Consider the following 18,801-nt stretch of genomic DNA (forward strand, 5'->3'; position numbering starts at 1 on the left):
GTTGTGCCCTGCTGATTCCCCCTCCCAGACTCAGGAGGCACCAGTCACTCGTGCCTGGACTGTAAGGGAAAGAACAGGCTATAAAGATAGGAGCTATTAATAGGAGAAACTTTTTGGGACAGTGACTTTTCTGGCCAAGTGAGATACTTATACATTTTGAAAGAAGTCCTAGCCTGTCATTCTATGACAATGGTCAAGAGTTTGACCCAAGTTAAAGGCAACAGCAGTGTATTCATTTTTACAGAATAAAATGAGATCTTACTCTGGGTTGGGATGCTGGAAGGGGAAAGCAGATGAACACAAACAGGCTGCTTAGGAAACTTGAGCTGAACTCACTAGATATTGTACAACTGTATTGTTATGCAATGTGAGAGAAGAGACACTTTACCTCAAGGCCAAGAGCTGAGTCAGTCAAGCATAAGAAACAATGTCATTTCAAGAAGGGAGATAATGTACTCTCTTTTGTATTCTTGTCAATTGTTTCTTTAACAGTTTTCAAGTAACACTTTGAATACATTAGATGTGCTGCAAAGCAAATGCAAACAGAATCTTGCTCTGCAAATGTTTCCCCTTCTTGAATCACCATTGTATTTATAATTAAGTTTATTTATCCTGTATTTACTGAGAGAATGGAGACTCAACTATCATTGCAGCACATCCTAAGCAATCACTTAAAACTCCTTCTCCTGTCCTAATCTCCTTGAACACTTCCTTCTAAAAGTCTTCCAGTTCGGGTGCAAATAATTGTCTATCTAGAAGCTCAGTGGACCAGACTTGTCTTTTCCAGTGGTCAGAGTGTCCTACCTCTAACACAAGTTTGTCAGCAGCCTCAACAATGTGAGCAGATGCGTGTGGTATGCCTCTGGATTATATCTCATCAAGTTTCTTAAAGCAAATCTATATGAGAGAGATTTGCTTTTTGATTATACTACTGTACCTTATCTACACTAGGGGATGCTTCTCATTTTAGTTGGTTTGTATAAGAGTGCTTATATTTGTATCCCTAAATGACAACTACTTAACTGAAAAATTTGTGTGGAATATGCCACTTAATATTTTGTGTTCTGGAATAGACATCTGAGTTTCTGGAAGCAATTCAGATATTTATGAACTAGACATCCATATCTCTGAGGAAGACCAGGTGCTTTTGGTTATGTCCTTCTGTTGGAACTGTCTTTGTACCTGGGAGAAGTCTGGCAGTTTTGCAAAGTACCAGACCATACTTTCATGACTAAATGGTACTTTGTCCTTGACTTCTTCTGTAATTATCTGATCAACACACAAAAACAATATTGACACCAAAGGATCATATATAGAAGTATTTAGGAGTTGAACACACCTTTGCAAAAATAAGCTTCTGTGGAGGAAATCATTCAGCCAACAGCTAAACAGTTTTGGAGAGTTCATTGATTCAGGTAAAATCTGCAATAAGCCTTCCTAACTTCATTAGTTATTCAGTACTGGAGTAATGAACAAATCTATTAGATATAACATCCAGTAAAATAATTGCTTGTATTAATAGTCTAATACAACATAATCCTAAGTAGCATCAGGAACTTGGAGCTTTATGCTTTTGGGATTAGGTGGTAAAATGTGAGATGTATGTTTGCAATAATAAAGTAAGACAATAGACCTATTTAAAGTACCCCAAGTTAGTTGAATAAAGAGAAGAAGCAGAGACCTTGAAACTTCAGAAAACCCATATTCAGGTCTGTTTAGATTCAGCTTCATGCTTTTGTTTTCTAAGAGCTGCTAAGTCTTCAAGGAGAACTTATAAGAAAGATACAGAAGAGCTAAGGAAAGAGAGCCAGAATTAGACAATTTTCTTTTCAGCTTTTATTTCCATGAGCTTTTTAGAGAAAGTTAACTTTTCCCCAGGGTGGTTCTTCATTTTTTTTCTGCTTATTCTTGACCTTGTATCATTGTCACTATATAAATAATTTTCAGAGCAACTACTCTGATTTCAAATGGTAAATGGGTAATAGTAGCAGACACATTCTTCAGAATAAGAGCTGTTTTGGCCATGCTTTCAGTTGGTGTAAACCAGTTCCACTGAAGTTGATGGAACTATACTCTTTTATACCTGCTGAGGTTTGTCTCTGTTCAATCATAATGCCTCAAGCCCTGCTTAATTTTCAGGGACTGCTAGTTTTTTAGAGGAGATATTTTAAAGAATGGTATGTGTTTGCATTTGGTCAGTTGTTGCACTCTCCTGTCTGTGAACTTACCTTTGCCATATGACTGGGGCCTGTAGGTTACAGTAGATGGTACAGGAAGTGGTATTTTAAATACAGAAGTCTGTGTGTCATCTTCTAGCATGAGTTGGTTATGACTCTACGGAAAGAGGATCTACATGTTACTCCAGTCACTGCATTGCATTTCCTGTGATAAGGACATCATGCCATATGTTGCTGCTGCTGACCAGTTGGAGGATCTCTCTCTGGTTAGCAGCACCACTGAAGGAAGTTGATGCCTCTACTAAAGAGTCATCCCCAGGATCCTTGGGGTCTCCCAGGCAGAAGCAAGCTGAACGGGCAGCGGGGGGGGAGGGGACAGGGAAGGGAGGAAATCCCCTGCCCACTTCCCCCAGTATATGCAGGGAGTGGGGGACACTGCCCAGCCAGACAGAGCCTGGGGTCTCTCAGGCAGCAGCAAGCATGGTGGGTTGGAGAAAGATTGGTGGAGGTAGGGAATGGTATGGGTTTTCTCCCGTGCTGCATAGTGTTGGGTTGGAGGAATGAACCCGGAGCTCAGAGCTGTGCTGGTGAAGGGGTTTCCTTCTGTTCTTTTCCAGAGAACTTTACACTGGAGATGAAGCAGTGAACTCTGGGATGCGGGAGAACTGGCACATAGCTATCACACAATGTATTCCTTGCTACATGTGCAAATTAAAGCTGGATTGAAATGAGATATAAAGTTAGTACATGTTTTGAAGCTTTAACTCGATAGCTGGTTGGACCTTTTATGGCATGATAGGTACTTTGCACATGTAGCCTGTATTCTAATTGCAGAATTAACCAATTAATTGCATAATATCTATAACATGTAGAGGGGCCCTTACATGTGAACATGATATTAAAGGACTCCGAGTTGGTGGAAAAATTATTTCAGATGAAGTTAAGTCCTAAGGCTGGACCCTGGAACACCCATGGTGCTATATTCTGCCATAGCTGAGGTGGTAAATTGTGTTATTTGGGTCATATTCCAATCTTGGTAAGTGTTTGATTTGCTCAGCTGCCCCAAGTAATTCATGTGAATAATTCTTCTGTACTGTAATCATATTGTATAGTTCTGTATGCGTGCTCTTACATAGCCATGGATACCAGCTCATGAACTATTTCTTGTGTATGTGTGAAGCTCTTGGATTTTTCTGGGTAGAGCTAGATGGAATGATCTCAACAAAAATTTAAATGAGGGATGGCTTTGACCAGCAGAAAAACTTTTGCTTTGGCAGACACTTTTTTGGAGCTTCCCTTCACTTTTAACTTTGATTTTGCACAAGCAGAGAATGAGGTAAAATCAAGAAATGGATCAGTTTTATTTTTTTTTTTAGGTAAATGCATAGTGTTTTGAACACTGGGTTTTTTCTATGAAAAATAGTCTTCAGTCAATGCTTTATCTGGGAGAATAAGGATGTACAAATAGTTTCCTAGCACTGCTCCTTTCAAGTATGGATGGGCCCTTGCTAGTAAGTGGAGGTCCACTTGGAAGTGATGTTCAGATGAGGTCTTTGTTAGCTTAATTTGACCTATTGCACAAGGAGTTGAATAATCCAGTGTCATTCCCACACATTGAAAGATGGTTATTAGGAAGGCCTTTTAGTGAACACAGAGTACCTGGCTGGAATCATAGTCTTTCTGGACTTTCGGAAAGCCTTCGACACTGTCTCTCACCCTGTTCTCACTAAGCAACTGGGGGACTGTGGTGTCCACACCCACACAGTCAATTGGGTCCCCAACTGGCTGGAGGGCCGCACCCAGAGAGTGGGTGGATAGGTCATTTTCAACCTGGAGGGATGTGGGCAGTGGGGTTCCTCAGGGCTCGGTCCTCGGGCCTGCACTGTTCAACATCTTCATTAGCGACTTGGATGAGGGTGTAAAAAGCACCCTGTTCAGATTTGGTGATGACACTAAGATGTGGGGGGATGTGGGCATGCTAGAAGGGAGGAATAGGCTGCAATCTGACCTGGACAGGTTACAGGGGTGGGCGGATGAGAATAGGATGGGATTCAACACCGACAAGTACAAAGTGATGCACCTGGGGGGAACAACCGGCACCATGCTTACAGGCTGGGGAACTCCCTGCTTGTCAGTACAGAGGCGGAAAAGGATCTTGGAGTCGTCATTGATTCCAAGATGAACATGGGCCGGCAGCATGGGGATTCAGTCAGGAAGGCCAACCGTACCTTGTCTGCATCCACAGATGCACCTCAAGCAGGTCCAAGGAGGTGATCCTCCCCCTCTGTGTGGCACTGGTCAGGCTGCAGCTGGAGGACTGCATCCAGATCTGGGTGCCACACTTCAGGAGGGATGTGGACAACATGGAGAGGGTCTAGAGGAGGGCTGCTCGCATGATCAGGGGACAACAGGGCAGGCCTTATGAGGAAGGGCTATGGGACCTGAACCTGTTCAGCCTCCACAAGAGAAAGCTGAGGGGGGATCTAGTGGCCTGTTAGAAACTAGTCAGGGGAGATCAGCAGGCATTGGGGGAGTCCCTGTTCCCCCGAGCACTGCCAGGAGTGACCAAGAATAATGGTCACAAGCTGGCAGATGGTAGATTTAGGCTAGATATCAGGAGGCGCTACTTCATGGTCAGGGAGGCTAGGACCTGGAACCAACTTCCAAGAGAAGTGGTGCAGGCTCCTACCCTGAGGGTCTTTAAGAGGAGGTTAGATGTACACCTTGCTGAGGTCGTTTGACCCCAGTACTCTTTCCTGCCATGGGTATGTAGTGTCTTCAGGGACATGGTAGTCTCTACTGGATGTTTGCTCTGCCTCCCACTGTGGAGGTTATACATTTGTGAGAATCTGCACATTGCCAAATGTTTGGCAAAGTCTGGATGGGGCCAAACCATAGCCTTCTAATCCTGTGAAATACAAGGGGGAAGACTCCTGCCAGGTAAAGCCATGTGCTGTTCAGTGGCAAGCATATACTGTATCAATCTTCCCATTTTCAGTTTTCCTTGTATAACAAAACTGGCCATTTCCACAGCCCAGAGCCCTTTCGTGGCAACAATAGATGAGTCTTGCGTAACTGCCTGCAAGTTGTCTACTGTGTAAAACATGGAGTATCTTCATTTGCAGTGCTGTTAGTGTCATTATGAAAATCTCCCATGTCTTTACTTGTGATGCTAATGATAGGACTTTTCTTTCCCTTTTAAAATAAATATTTGAGGAGTCCTGCAGATAGTCAGGAAGCGTCTCTTGGAGTGATGACAGAATCCCTGAGCCAGGGCCACTGTGGATTTATATTGTGGTAGGAGTGCAGTTACTGCATGTTGGAGTGGAAAAGCCTACATATAATGGACCAAAAAATCTTAAAAAACAGCCTTATCTTTCTATCTCGGGCCCTCATATTTTTCTAAATTTTCTCCCTTTCCTGTAATATTGCAATGTGTAATGGTCTAGAGTCTGCTATTTATTACATGAATGAAATAGTTTTAGACTTGAACAGAACTCAAGGAAGTTGTTCTGGCTTAAGATGGGGCCTAGAGTCTGTTCTGAGACTGTGGTGTACCAAACCTCCGGGCTAGCATCTCATTAAAGCAAAAGTGCTCTAATAGTTATGGCATTGACTTTCAAAATATGTAATGTGTACAGTTTATGTGACCTGAAAGCTGTGTGCTTTAGATGTGTTACAGAAATGTCTAAAGGAAACATAGCCAACCTCTTGTTATTGCCACATATAGTGCTGTACATGATCACTGGCTTATTGTTAAAGGACATATGCAGCTCATATGCACAACTTTATAACCAACTCTAGGAAAGAAAATAGGGGTTTGCGCTACATATGCATGTATAAATGTGATTTTGGCAGATATAATAATCTCATTCCCACTTCTGTTGTATTGTAGCTCTGAGAAGGAGAGCAAGGGTGAGTTGGATTCTTAATGCACAAAAAAGGGTATGTATTCCAGCAGATTCCAGTCCTGTGAAGACAAACAGTTCTAGTAATAAAATTTTCTTGTTAAAGCATAACAGAAAAGAAGTTATGTCATTATCTTGGCAGAAGACAGCCTTGTATCCAACTAAATCGGCCAAATGGCTAGTGATAGAGCCCTGTGTATTACTGTAGTTTATGCTGGTCAGAATGGTTTCTCTAGAGTTTGTGTAACTGTGTGGTTGCCTGAGCACACTGCAGTTCAGCTGGCCTACCTAGGAATGCCAAGCATAGGTGGGAAGGGCAGGAATACCATGTGGGGCATTATGCTACCTTAATTTGCATTTCCTATACAGTCTGGGAATAATGTGGAAGGGGAAGGGAGCAAGTTCTGACCCAATTCTGTCTTCTTTCTGAAGACTTTATAGAGACAAGTACAATAACTGGTTTTACCAGAGGTCTAAATCCAAGAGGTGGTGTGTGTGATGATAAACTGACCAGGTTTAATGAAGAGGAGAGTCATATAGGCCTTTCATTTAGCAAATTCCTAAGGCAGACAGGCAGAGAGTGATTACAAGCCTGCCTGGAAGTACTGGGACACCTGACAAAGGTAATTGTCTGGCTCTGTGGGCTTTAAAAGTTCCCACAGTTTAGGGAGGTGATGTAGTGGGGGGAAAGGAAGTGGGTAGGCTGAAGGATGAGCACCACACCAGGGTTGCCTCTCCCCAAGGGTTTGCAGAAGGAACCAGAGGAGAGGGAAATCAGAAGGCGGCATGACTGAGGACAGAAGTCCATGCCAGGGTACTCTCCCTAGATTAGAGAGAGAGAGAAACTGAGAGAGAGGGAGAAGTGCAGGGCTAGTGGTTGCAACACCAAGTTGAGGCATTTTCTCTGGGTCCGGGGGTAAGTTAACATGTCATCATTTGTGTTGATGCCTGTGGCGAATGAGTTTGCCCCAGGGAAACTGGGGCAAATTGTAAAAACACAACTGGGGCAATCATAAAACACAACTAGTACATAGAATCACAGGGTTGGGAAAGACCTCAAGGAACATGTCATCTAATCCATTGCACAAGTGCAGGACGTGCTTATTCCTTCCAGACACGTTTGCCCAGTCTCCTCTTGAAAACCTCCAGTGAGTTTCTACAGCTTCCCTAAGCAGCTTGCTTCATTATCTAGGGCTAAGTATAGATAGTAAAAAAGCCCAAGGCTGAATTGATTCAGTCTTTGAAGGTTAGTCTAAACTACAGAGATAAAACTGAGAAGCAAGTCAACAGACATTCATTTTTGATTCAGGAAATGCAGGCACATGCCTGCAGTGGCTCAGGCCAGAAGCTGGGGAGTGCTAGAGCACACCTCCCAGCCTGCCAGCCACTGCCAAAGAGAAGGTACTGAAGCTCTGACACTTCCCCCCCACCCTCTGGCTTGAGCAGAGGGGGTGTGGCCAGGGCCACAGGGCTAGCATGATGGGGGGGGAGGTTCAAATGCCCTCACTGGCCCACATGGGACCCCAGCCTGGGTCTGCTCCCACCCCACTCTGTGCTTGGGGTGGGGAGGGCAGCCATTGCCAGGCTGAGGAGGGGGTAGGTGAGGAAAAAGGTAGTGTCATTAAATTCATAAAAGCTTGAACAAGAATAGTCCTTTCTCTGAAGTGAGCACGTATTGAACACAGCAATTTGCAACCCCAAGCACACAACAAAGAACAACTAAAAGTCTTCACCTAAGCTAAGATGCAGCCCAGTAAAACACAATGAGAGTGCACACAACTTAATGTAACTTAAAATGGAATGTAAGAAACCAAAAAGACAAGAGAAAGCCTAGCTTAAATCTTATGTAATCCTATGGGCAGAATGTCTCCTTACAGCCAGGTATTCAGAAAGTGGCTCTTGGAGAATCAGCAGGTGGTCTTAGGTGCTGGAGTGGAGATCCCACAGGCCTCACCTCTACTGGGGGTTTTACAGGTGCACTTGCACCCCTTCTTCCCCTTGGATGCTGTGACATTCATATCCTTGTCACCTACAGCACCTTTGACAGGACTCTCATGCATTCAGTGTCTTTTGTCTGTTCTTAGGTATTCCAGTCTCTCACCTTTTACAGGTTCTGCTTTATAATGCAAATGTAGTTCTCTGCTTTCTTTGGTCATTCCAACCCAAGCAGTCTGGGACTCTCTTTTGTTCCCTTAGCTCTGTCTCTGGCACATGCATTTAATGCTTGTGTCAGGTCTTTGCCAACACTTCCCACCTCTGTCTGGTCCTGCAGGGCTTGGCCTTGTGCTCACAGGTGGCAGGGGACCAGTCCCTCCAGCCCTAGTTCCCCAGCCTCTTCCTCCTTTCCCATGGCCTAGGGGAGCTGAGGGGAGTTATGCTTTCTCCCCCTCCCCTTATCAACTGCTTGCCTCACTCTTTCAGAGACGTGGGAGAGAGTGGAATCTGCTGATCTCCTGCTGAGAGGTTTAAAACCCTCTCCCCCCACTCTGCCTGAGTCTACCTGCCCACACCCATGCCCCCTCTGCCCCAGTGGGGAAAAATATGGCAAGGGCTGCACCCCACCCCCACCCGCTTGTTAGCTAGTCCTCACTGCCATGGCTAGGGAACAAAGGGGTGGGGCCAACCTTGCTCTTTGGAGCAGACAGGACAGGACAGTCCAGCCCAGCCCAGGGCTGCAAAGCATCCTGGGATGCTGGGGGGCTCTGGTTTAACTTGAACCAGGGATGGGTCTGGGGCAGAAGTTTCATAAACCAGTTTGACCTAAATCTGTTAAATCTGACACTACATTCAACCAGGTTTATCTTAAACCAGTTTCAGTCATTTTGAATCTGTTTTATGTGCACTGAACTAACGTTCTGTTACAGATTTAAACCGGTTTCTGATCACTTAAATTTATTGTATATTTGACATCTGGCCCTACCCCTACTGTTCTTAAAATTGGGGAGCTTTTTTTCCTAAAATATCCTCTAAACATAAACCCATTGCTTTGTGGACATGTTTAGTTAGTGTTTGCACAGTGCTCTGAGAACAGTCAAGTTGTTCTGTTTCACCAGGGAGCTGAGGCTGTCTCATTTATTACAAAAAAAAAAAGTGAGAGAAGAGAACCAATATATTTCAAAGTACTAATAGCTTACTGGGGCCCCTCTGTTTCAATTATGAAAGCACTTTGCAGCAAGATGCTAAGACTTCAAAGACAAAGGCCTGGCCCACACCTAGCACCCTCTTACGCTACCACGGTTGAAGCTTACTAGTTTCTGTAGCCAGAAGAAGTGATGTTGCTAGTAATGTGGCTATCCTTTTTTGACACTGTTTCTCATACCATTTGCAAGTGAATACAGTTCAGATTAAACTACTGTAAGGTTGGGTGCTTGACTGGTAAGATACTTATCCTCAGAGCAATCATCAGTGGTTCAGTGTCTGACCCCAGAAATGTCAAGTCATTGGAAGTGTTCCTTCCCCTCTCCTCAGCACTAGGTGATGTCCTACCTGTAGTATGGTCCAGATTTGGAGATTGGCAAGTTGTAAAGAACCCAGAGAGTAACAAGGATAATTGAGTGTCTAGAAGGGGTTGGAAGGACTGTGATTGTTGAGTTTGGAAGAGAGATGACTGGCAGGGAAAGTTCAGATCTTCAGATACAAAAAGGGTTGTTAACAAAGAGAGCATCTGTCAACTGTTTTGTGCTTACATGGGGCAGGACATGTAGTAATGGGCTACAATTTCAACAAAGGAGACTTAGGCTGGATATTAGTAAGAACTGCATTAACTATGATGATAGATAAGCACAAAAACAGATTTCTAGAGTAAAGGTGGAATCTTGGTCACTACAAGTTTTTAAGTGCAGGTTAGAAAAATCTTGTCCTGAGATGATCCCACAGTTGGTTAGAGTGGATGACATCCTGAAGCACCTTTCAGCCTTATTTTCTTATGATTCTGTGAGCCCATTGGGTTTCCCTAATTATCTCGCTGAAATCTGGAGAACAAAGCTCTGACAAGTGTACATGTAACTAAGATGCTTGTAGAACTTGAAGTTCATCTGCCACTTTTTTGCTCACTCACTCAATTTTGTGCGATCTTTCTGCAGCCCCTCACCATCAGCTTGGGAATTAACTACCCAGAATAATTTAGTATTTTCACTGTGCACTTCCTTTTCTAGGTCATTTATGAAAACATTGAAAAAACTAGGCTCAATGCAAATACCTGGGGATCCCTACTGACCTTCCTCCAACCTGAAAAGTGACCATTTGGCCCTACCCTTGTATGCATAAGAGTATTGCAAGTTCTGAATACTTTGACCCAGAGTCCTCGTGAGTGGATCTGTGTCATCCTGATGTGAAGTGGCCAGTTGTGTCCCTCAGGGGTCCGTGCTTGGACTGGTGCTTTTCAACATCTTTATCAATGATTTGGATGGGGGAGTGAAAGGCTCGCTGGACAGTCACCTTGCTGGGGTCACTTGACCACCACAGTTGTCTTCCTGCCTAGAGCGGTGGGGCTGGACCCGATGATCTACAAGTTCCCTTCCAGACTCTAACAATCTATGAAAGTCAAATATTTTCAGTGCACATTTTAATTTAGAATTTGTAGTGTTTTAGAATTTCTCAAACCCCTTCAAGTCCTTTTCTTAGTTGTGTGATTTTTCCCATGGGAGTTTAAGAGCTATAGCAGTTTAAGTTATTGACTTTGTTCGGGGATTAAAAAAAAAGGTGGTTTTCCTAAAACGGAACCTGAAGTGTGAGATTTACTTGCATCACAACAATACAGTACTTAAACATATGATAGGGAATGCATTTTAGAAAATTAGATTACTGCATTGGATACTGACCCAGTGATAAGTTCTGATGGGAATGGATGAATGGATCATTGCAAGACTGGAACACTTCGAGTGTCAAAATAAATCCATTTTTAAAAATTTTGTACTTGAGCCAGGGAAGGGGAAGTCTCAGGAGCAGTGTCAAGTTAATGCAGCAAAGGGAAAAGACAGCTGCCTCCCACATGGCCTAGTCGGGCCAACAAATAGCTATTGTTGGCTTCCAGTTCCTTGAGATTTGTTCAAAAGGCAGCAGGGTCACCACAGGCCTGCTCAGTCTCCATAACAACTTGCTGCTATGGTTCAGGCCACTGTGCAATTGTTAATATCTAAGTTGTGGAGGTTTGGGATTTTGATTCTGCACTAGTCTAAATATCTTTCTCATGAGAGTTTAACAACCTCAATGTGTTTTCTGTTCTCCTGTGTGCCAGATGCAGGAGTCACATGACAAAAATGGGAGATGAGGGGAAAAGAACTTTAATTTCCTCACTGCTCTTGGTGCACATAGGGTAAGCTTCTTCAGCTGTAGAAACAGATACTAGATAGACATACGATCCGAATTTTTCATTGGGACCATTGTGTGCAAGTTTTATTTCAAAGTACTCTTGTTTTCTCGCATTCTGTATAATTCCATGACCCATGCAGGTGCTTAAATTTGTGCTCCTAGGACCTTAATTATGCATTTAGATAAGTGTGTTGAAACTGCATATCCAGTGAGAGTTTGGCTATAGCCATCACCCACTGAGGTCACTAGAATGACTGATTCACAGTCTTCCTTAGGTCTTGATTTGGCAACGTTGGAAGGTATAGCACATACTGCTCTTTTGGCAGCTGAAACATTTTTCAGTGCTATGGCAACTAACTCTGCTTAAAGTCTGACCAACAAGACTCTGGAAACATTTTGCAACTTGTTGGACAACTTTTTTGGGCCCCAAAACATTATGAATAGTGATTTGCTCAACCAGAGCTGTCTGTGTCTAGAAATTTAAATTGGACCATGCTTTGGAGGTACTGGTACATCTCCATTCCAGTGGACCTCTCTTATTTTCCAGGTAGTAATGAACTACATGTGTAAATCTCTTGTTTTTAATTTAACTGGATGAGGCATAGAAAACCTGATTTTGCTTTTCTTGTAGTAGATTGACCGTGTTGCAGTTTTTCTCAAAGCTTTGTGCTCTCACTTGAATTCTGAGAGCTAGTGTGGTTTCTGGGAAGAAAGATGTGTCTAACTGGAATTTGGCCTGGACTAAAGTTGAGTTTTATTAAGAGCTTTAAACCCTTGTTTTGCAAAGGCAGAATTGGTCATCCCCATGTTGAGCAGTACTTTGAATAGCTCCAGTAAATCAAGAGGTGGCCACTTACAAAGCCACTACTTGGAGGTGAGGTGGGATGGCAGAACTGAACTATGTCCACAGCTAGCAACCAGGAAACCACACATACACAGTGCGCTATGCCCTGTGCACTAGTTGCAGCTTTTCTTTCACTCTCCCTGAGGCAGAAACTTTTCTTACCTTATTTTCTCACTTATACTGCATACCCTAGTTTCCAGAAGAATAATTTTTGGGGAAAAGGTACATGTTGTATGTGAGGAAATATAGTACATTATTTTTGCAGGTGTTGGGGAGGGGGTTCATTTGCATCCTTCAAATGTTTCAGTTTAAATTAGCCACTTTATTTCTTCTTGTGGAACAAAGCTGCTGTTTGCCCCAAGCTCCTGGGATTTGCAGGAGTGCAATGCCTTACACAATGAAGTGGTATGTCTGGTTTCAGGAATCTCTAACCCTTTTCCTTGGCAGTGGGTTTCCAATGGAGCTGTGCTCTCCAAAATAGTCTCTTGCCATGGTTACTCCTGAGACTTGTCCTGGAAAGGGCATATGAGGCAGTGCAACTACTCATACTGTTCCTTTGGTCCGTGGTTCTCATGCAGATTGCCCCATCTCTGCCTCGTCCTCCTTGACTTCAGATTCTGTAACTACCCGTACATCTCTTCATGGGGAGCAAGATGCCACAGAGGTGCTTGCCCCCATGTGAATTAGCAAAATGGATACAAACCATCTAACTAAGCATTTGGAACAATCCCATCCCCTATCCCTCATTTTGCTTAATGTTTGATATTTTAAACCTATTCACTTTCCAGTTGTTGAGTCTGTTGGAAATAAAATGTCAAAGGGGTTAGGGAGACCTGCAAGGTCTCTTTGCAGTGTAAAGAAACTCCTGTTCTTAAGCTTCTGTTTTTGACCAACTTTTATGCCCAGGAATACATCATATCTGCCTACTATGGGCACTTTGATAAAAGCAGGCTTTTGGCTGGTGAAACTCCTTTGCAATCAATAGCACTGTGCCATTTGGCATGAGATGAGACTCTAAGATACATATGGCAAGACATGCACAAACTGACAGTGCTGCAGGGGTCTGTTCACAGTCTCCTGAAGTCGACTGTTTCTAAAACCAAGAATTACACATTTCTTTAAGTTGATTCAATTGAGCTTTGTATTAGACGCCAAAGGCCTGAATTTGCAAACCTTTAGAAGCCACTAGCATTCCAATGGACTCAACCTGCTAACAGTAGTAGGAGCCTCCTAATGGCAGTAAACACTACAGTTAGCAATGGATTTGCCGGACTAGGCTGTAATCCATAGGCTGTATTGAAATGCCAGTTTAGTGAAGCCCTTTTGGAACAAGAAATTCTTAAAAAAAGGTTAAAAGCCCCTATCTTCATGTGCCCTTCTGTGGAGGAAGCAGCTACACGGTAAGGAACTAAAGAATTTGAGCAAGGGTGACACTGGAATAATTTGTTCAAAGCAAGTACAAAGCTAGGTTTCCACTTAGAAATTGCTCATCATCACAACAGTAAAAAAATCACTGAAAAAGCATCTTACCTTTAACATGTTTGCACTTCTCCTTTTCCATAAGAAAAATTCTTTCAATGATAACATCTGGAAGAACACTTTTTATCCTCCAATACAAGAAAGGCTATGTGATTTTTTTTTTTTTTTTTTTTTTTTTTCCCCCTCCCTAGGCAAGACAGACTTTCACAAGGTACCTTAATCATTACCCTTTCTTATCTCTCTAGAAGCTTTCTCATCTTTGATTTCATTATGCTCTCACTGCATAGTTCCTGCTAATGCACTGGGCAGGAAGAGTTAAACTACAAGCCTCTGCAGTGCAGCTGGGACTTCTTGGATGTTTGTATTTTTGCAGCTTTCCCTATCATACTCTGCAAGAGGAGCAACGTACAAATCTCATTGGTCAAACTCTCTGCAGGGAACACATGGCATTTGGGGAGTTATTTTATTCATCTTATTGAGGCCTGATTTGTTTGACAAGCCCCAGGGCTACCCAACTCTGTGCACATTCCAGTGATCTTATTGACATTTTGGATTTATCCTTGGGAATATTGCAATGGAGTGGGGGAAATGAAAGATGCTGTTGGCAAACTGATAATTGAAAGTAATAAAAGTCTTAAGCAAATGCATAAAAATCTTCCCAATCATGGTATTTATGGCCCCAAACTGTTACAGGGATATTTATAGGTTCAGTGGAAATATAAAACATATGGTATCCTCATCCGGAAATACTCTTTCAATTATACCCTGCATGGAGCTCATAAACATCTCTTTCATCTAAAAATTCTCCAGTACATTAGGTAAGAAACATCATTCCATTTTTGCGGGGAAATATGGTAAACAAACATCTTGTTCTAACAGATGTTGAAGTGGATTTTACAGATTTCAGTCAGCCAAAGGAATATTCTATAAGTTTTGGCTCTGCCAATTCTGTGTGCGCCTCAGATTTTAAGTATTGCAGCTGTTGGGCCACACATCATGTATTTAGCTTTTATATTTGATATATTAGAGAATTTAGGAACAGTGTAGTATTCCCTAGTTTTTTTGGTTTTTTTCATGTGTAAAAATTCTGCCTCGTTGAAATAAGTCAAACTTGCCAGGCTGGCAATGGGAACAGGATCTATGGCTTACTGCTTCCTCTGATATCTTGCTTTAAGGAATTCTCTTGTATGGACTGATCCAGCTTCTATTAAAGTTAATGGAAAGACTAGTCTGTAGGATTGGATCAGTCTCTTTGTAACAGAACCTGGCTACCAAATGTTATTATATAAACCAGGCATGTCTTTCCTAATACTTGGCGCCAGGTATTGAGGGAGAGCTTGAAAAATGCATACAAGCATCAAGTAAAAGTGCAGTTTTGCACTGAAGTTCTGCTTGGATTGCAGAGTTCATGGCCAGTGCAGCTGCTGGCATAGTCTTAAAGGAGAAGATTAGGCTTCATCCACTCTGCGCTGGCCCTTGGTGAAGGAATGCATGCTGCAGCAGCTCAAGTGGGACTTAACTGGTTCATGCATCATTTAACACTGGTTGTTTTAGACTAAATAGGGGTGATTTTCATCCTTGGCTGGTCCTGCAAGTTTTGCTTGCCTTCAGGAACCTTCTTCACAGGTCAGTTTGTTTTTGCACTACCTTGTTACTGGGGTTGTGTTGCAATGCAACAATTGGTCCCATATTTATCATATACAGGCTGTTCAGAGGAAGCTTAAAGGAAGCTACAAGCTCAGGTCTCGAGTGGCATTTTTGGCTATGCTTTCAATTTTGTCACCAACCTCTTCACAAATATTACTGGCTGCTTCCCAAAAAGCAGCCCTCATCCCTTCTTAATCTTGCTTACCCACAAACCCAGTTGCCTATGCTGTGTGAAACTGCACTGGTCTTGTGCAGAGTCGAGTCGAGTCAAGTCAGTCCTGAGGCTGCTGCGACTGTTGGGGCATCTTAGATGCTGTGAATGATTGGTGATTCTTTGGGTAAAATGACCTGGTGGTGCCCTGTCTCCTCTCCAGGTATGGATGGCTGTTGGCTGACGGGGAGCTTATCCACCCTTTGCCAGGTCTTGTTTTTAGTCCTGCTGGGTGTCCACACACCTTCATCACCCAGGCTAGCCCAGGTGGGGGCACTGGTTTAGTTGCCAACGATCTGTCCATGGAAGATGGTACTGGTTTACATGGAACCAGATAGCAGATCAAGAGAGGCGTGGCCTGAAGAGCTTTGTGCAGAGGCCCTGCAAAAAATGAAGACATCATTGTACTAAAGTAAAGTCCTTAGCAGTGCTCATGTTGTAAGGCAGGGGTGGGCAAAATGCAGGCTGGGGGTTGAATGAAGCCCACTGGGCTGCTCTATCTGGTCTGTGGGGCCCCTAAAAAATTTAGAAAATTAATATTTATCTGCCCTGGGCTGCCTGTCACGCAGCCCTTGATGGCTTGCCAAAACTCAATAAGCTGCCCTCTGCCCAAAATAATTGTCTGCCCCTGTTGTAAGGGGAACACTGTTGTCTGCCCTCCCCCTCTCCCCTCAAACTGTAATGGATGTGGAACCTCTTGATTGCTCTTTGGTGTATACAGCTGGTCTGAGGACAACTAATGAAGAAGCTCTGGAATGCACCCCATGCTTAAATGACTCTTTTAATCAGTCTGCTCATGGTGACTCTTATTTCTTCTTGCATCCCCACCTTCCTCTGTCTCCTCAGGGCTGCCAGCCTGCAATTCTGCCTCTTGATTTTTCTTACAATACTATTCTGCAATATCCATCAAAGTTATTCTGCACAGAGCACCCCCTGCTAAGGGATGTACACAATTGATAGAGTCACCGCTTTAGAATTGGAGGCTCCCTGTGCCTATAGGGTGATCTTATAGGCGCTTCTGGGTGGAGCCAATTAGCCCGATTTCTAGACTCATCAGCCAGCCTGAAGCATCCTACAGATATGGCTACACTGCTTCCAGTTCAGGAGACAATTTGCCCGGAGCAACACAGTGCACTTAAGGGTTACCACTGCCATTGCAGGTTGACTCTGCAGACAGCAGCAAAGTGGAATGATCTTTCCTTCCATACTTCATTTTTGTTTGATATCCTGGATTGTGATGCATAGAATAAGCATGTGGCATTGTGAGTGCTATGATTATGAACATAATAGAGGTAAGATGAAAATCCCAGGATGTTTATCTTGTCCTCCTGGTTCCTCCACATTGTGGGTTCCCTTCACAGCTGCCAAGATTTGAAAAGATCTGTAAAGAGTGGTTGTCCAGATAAGTTTCAGGGGAAGAAGACAGTGGCTTGGAGTTGTTTGGTCACCAGATCCTGAAAAGACAGACAAAATGTTCCCAAGTTAAGACTTGTTCAGCACAGTACAAGCAGTAATTATTTGTCAAAGGCTCAAGCCATACATGGAAAGGCTGTGGGACTTGGGTGCCTGAAAAAGGGGATTTGGAGGCCGAGAGGGGACTTGGTTACAACTTACTGCTACATCAGGGGAGTACATCAAGGGCTCAGTGAACACGTGTTTACCAGGGCACCCTTGGGGAAAACCGGGAGTAATGGCCGCAAACTCCCTGAAGACCATTTCAGGCTCAACATGAAGAAAAACGTCTTCAGAATTAGTGTCTAGACTGTGGAATAAGCTCCCTCCAGAGGTGGTGCAATCGCCTACACTGGAAATCTTCAAGAGGAGACTGGGCAGTCACCTTGCTGTAGTCACCTGACCCCAGTTGTCCTTTCTGCCTGGTGCAGGGGGCTGGATCTCATGATCTTCTGAGGCCCCTTCTAGCCTTACAATCTGTGAATCTATGAAACAGGTAGCCCAGCTCAGACTAATTGCCCAGCTGGGCAAACCTGCCAGAGGCTGTAAGTGGCAGCCCCATCTTGTCTGATGAACCAGCTGACTATTGCTAGGACCTCCTAATTGTCTGTTGGGGATAGAGACATTTAAGTCCACCTGTAGCAGCAGACTGCAGACCAGTCAGGCTGAAAGGACTCTATCATAGATGATCTGGCCAGGTGGGTAGGCCACTAGGAGATGGTTAGAGACTGGAGCTAAGGAACCAAGAGCTGCACAGGGAAGCAGGAGCTCAAGTCCAAGTTACCAAATCTGAGGGGGAGTTTCAGAGGCAGAGTCTGAGGGCCTTTGTAGACATTACACTTCAGATGCAATTAATAGCATAACAAAACGGGAAACAAGCCACAAAATTATTCCACAAAATTTGTGTAACATTTATGGCTTGTTTCCCTTGCACCTTAAATTGAATCCGTGGCAGAGTTCCTGCTGTGTAGCCCAATGCTGGCTGACAGCTCCCCATTTTGGCATGCTGACAGCTGCATCCTGCTGTTTTCAGGGTATTAAGTTTAGGGGAGCTTATCAGCTGGGCCAGGGTGCCAGGTCACAGGGAGCCATGGAACTCCCCATGACCCAGCAGGTTGACTACCTTGCTCCACAACTCCCAGGCTGCTGCACATTAAAATACTTGACATGCCCCAGCCAGAGAGACCCTGGGCTCATGGACAGGTTCCCTGAGGGACTATCTACACACGTGGCTTTCTGACAACCCTGGTGCACAGGGACTCTGGGATCAGGGAACCTCTCCCTGATCTTGGGGCCTCAGAGCTTTGGGACCTGAAAAGCTATGTGTGCAAAGGCTGCATGTGAGATTTTTGACATCCTGGTGCACAGGGCTATGTTACTGGCTCTAGGGCTGGAACCAATCTTGGGCCCTGATGCACTGGCAAGTAACAATGGCACAACTGGGATATGATACCCAGTCCCAACACTGCATGCACATGTAGCATGGCAGGAAGCATGATTGTTGAGATGGGGGATTAGGTCCCAATCTATGATGAAATGAACGTGCCAGGGTCCCAAGTCACAGGCTGAGTCAGGGTTCTGGAGCTAGGGACCAAGTTACCAAAGTCAAGCAGAGTTCCCAGAAGCAGAGCTGAGCATGATCAGGTCATGATAGGAAGCCAAAGAGCACTAGATCCAGCGAGGTTTAGCACAGCACACCTTTGGGCAGAACTACTGTCTGGCCTGTCTGGATCTTTCATAGATTTCATAGACATTAGGGCTGGAAGGGACCTC

This window comes from Crocodylus porosus, unplaced genomic scaffold (genome assembly GCF_001723895.1).
Source record: "Crocodylus porosus isolate Cpor-Errol unplaced genomic scaffold, CroPor_comp1, whole genome shotgun sequence".
Classification (NCBI taxonomy): Eukaryota; Metazoa; Chordata; order Crocodylia; family Crocodylidae; genus Crocodylus; species Crocodylus porosus.